Source organism: Oncorhynchus tshawytscha, linkage group LG07 (assembly GCF_018296145.1).
Source record: "Oncorhynchus tshawytscha isolate Ot180627B linkage group LG07, Otsh_v2.0, whole genome shotgun sequence".
In the NCBI taxonomy this organism is placed as follows: Eukaryota; Metazoa; Chordata; class Actinopteri; order Salmoniformes; family Salmonidae; genus Oncorhynchus; species Oncorhynchus tshawytscha.
This window is the reverse complement of record NC_056435.1, coordinates 72,917,450-72,920,398: the sequence shown is the minus strand read 5'-3', so window position 1 is coordinate 72,920,398 and position 2,949 is coordinate 72,917,450.

Below are 2,949 nucleotides of genomic sequence, written 5' to 3'. Positions count from 1 at the left end.
TAATTAATGGTTGAATCTTTTTTATGTAGCTACAACATTTACATGAGAGAAATGTAAACACTATGGGGATAATGGCCTTATGATGTTTACAGAATTAATTACATGAGCCAAATGATAACTTAGTAATAGATTAACCAATGAAAGTTTAAAAGATAATTAACAAAATTGTAATAATTAAAACAACAAAAACTAAATAAAACACAGTTCAGAACTATTGCCTTTTTGAGTGAACTATGGAGATGGCGGGTGGCCCTGTGGAAGTCCTTCCTCCAAAGCTTGTTGAAACAATCAGAAAACAAAACAAAATTAGCGTACTGAAAACAATTATTGAAAACAATTAATATTTTGGCATCTTAAAAAGGTAGAAATTGAGTTATGCCTAATATAATATCATATATTTTTTTACAAAATTGATTATTGTCTCTCTAAAAAGGCTTGGTTAAAAATAACCCAATTTCGACAACTCAGCCTATGTAGATATTCCATGAAAAATCAGCCGTTTCCAGCTACAATAGTCATTTACAACACTAACAATGTCTACACTGTATTTAGGGTAAATTGTATGTTATTTTAATGGACATTTTTTTGTTGCTTTTCTTTCAAAAACAAGGACATTTCTAAATGACCCCAAACTTTTGAATGGTAGTAAATGTACCGAATTTCATGACTTTAGGTCAAAATGGCTGAGTGAAGTCAAAGTCAGCATTGTCAATCGCTTATTATTGCGCCACCATCTGGCCAATCAGTGTCATTTTGTAAAAGTCGGATTTCTATGGCAGTGGTGTTTCCAAGGCAACTGGGAACTCAGGGGGAAAAAACGAGGTCTAACCTAATTACCTTAACCTACTACGTTAATTCTCCTAACCTGTTTGCGTAAATTATCCCAACCTGCTACGAAAAAATCTAATTTGACGTGTATTTGACAAAAACGTGATCCCTTCGAGCCATGACCGAGTTCCCAGTTGTTTTAACGCAGCCTACGATATCGCGTGTGACGTACGTACGTACGCACCTACGTCTGTGTCTTGAATAGTCCTGTAACCTCAGTGTATGTTTTTTTTCTTCTTCTTAATAAAGAATCATAATTCAAAGTGCAAAAAAAAAAAGTGTGATGAGTGATACCGGAAGATGATCCAGAATATCATTCTCCTAAACGTTTTTTTTGGTCAAGCGCAAATAAGGACACTTCATTCAGCGTTGCTGTGTTGCTTTTATTGCAGAAGTAACACTAGAGGGAGCACTATCACAACAAATCATAACCCATCCTTTGGTTCAGCACATCATCATTCAGTAACATTTGACCGGTCAATGCATTTGGGCCATGATGGAAGGTCAAACTGTAGTGAAGGGAAAATAGTATTATTGTACTACAAATACAACATATGACCATTCTCTTTAAATATTTTTTCTCAAGTCGGGGTGGCAGGATAGCCTAGTGGTTAGAGTGTAGAGGTGGCAGGTAGCCTAGTGGTTAGAGTGTAGAGGAGGCAGGTAGCCTAGTGGTTAGAGTGTAGAGGTGGCAGGTAGCCTAGTGGTTAGAGTGTAGAGGTGGCAGGTAGCCTAGTGGTTAGAGTGTAGAGGTGGCAGGGTAGCCTAGTGGTTAGAGTGTAGAGGTGGCAGGTAGCCTTGTGGTTAGAGTGTAGAGGTGGCAGGGTAGCCTAGTGGTTAGAGTGTAGAGGTGGCAGGGTAGCCTAGTGGTTAGAGTGTAGAGGTGGCAGGTAGCCTAGTGGTTAGAGTGTGGTTGGCAGGTAGCCTAGTGGTTAGAGCCTAGTGGCAGGCCTAGTGGTTAGAGCCTAGGGGTTAGAGTGTAGAGGTGGCAGGTAGCCTAGTGGTTAGAGTGTAGAGGTGGCAGGTAGCCTTGTGGTTAGAGTGTAGAGGTGGCAGGTAGCCTAGTGGTTAGAGTGTAGAGGTGGCAGGTAGCCTAGTGGTTAGAGTGTAGAGGTGGCAGGGTAGCCTAGTGGTTAGAGTGTAGAGGTGGCAGGTAGCCTAGTGGTTAGAGTGTAGAGGTGGCAGGGTAGCCTAGTGGTTAGAGTGTAGAGGTGGCAGGGTAGCCTAGTGGTTAGAGTGTAGAGGCGGCAGGTAGCCTAGTGGTTAGAGTGTAGAGGTGGCAGGGTAGTCTAGTGGTTAGAGTGTAGAGGTGGCAGGTAGCCTAGTGGTTCGAGCGTTGGACTAGTAAACGGGTTGCAAGTTCAAACCCCCGAGCTGACAAGGTACAAATCTGTCGTTCTGCCCCTGAACAGGCAGTTAACCCACGGTTCCTAGGCCGTCATTGGAAATAAGAATTTGTTCTTAACTGACTTGACTAGTTAAATAAAGGTAAAATACATGTTTAAAAAGTCAACAATGACACAAACAACTATTTGTAAACATTGTTTTTAACGCTGCACCGTTGTGAAGGGCTCGTATATAGCAAGCATTTCACGGTAGAGTCTACACCCGTTGTATTTGACGCATGTGACTCGAACACATACTATACCACACACTCTAAATGCAGACTAACTTGTTGCGTGTGACATTTACAGTGCATACTGGTAGACTACATTTTTGGGAGATTCGAGAACTGAAAGTACATATATTTAGCTTTTCATATTGTGAAATGATCCAGTATTCAAATACCAGTGGACACGCCCCTCATCATACATTGTTTTATGTAGAATTTACATGTAAATGTTTACACGTCAAAATTGTATTTACCTGTCCCCAAAAATATTTTACACGTAAAAATGTTTAACCACAGCGTAGACTAATTGTATATTTCAACTGACTTGCCTTGTTAAATAAAGGTTAAATAAAAAATACAAATAAATGACTGAGGATATGAGTCACACGTTGCTTTTGACATAATGGAACATTTTCTCGGGCAATGACTTTCTGGAGGGCTGTGACGTACACACTCATCCTCTCGCGAGATTTGGCGTTAGTATTCGTTCTTATAAACCCGGTTGTCTA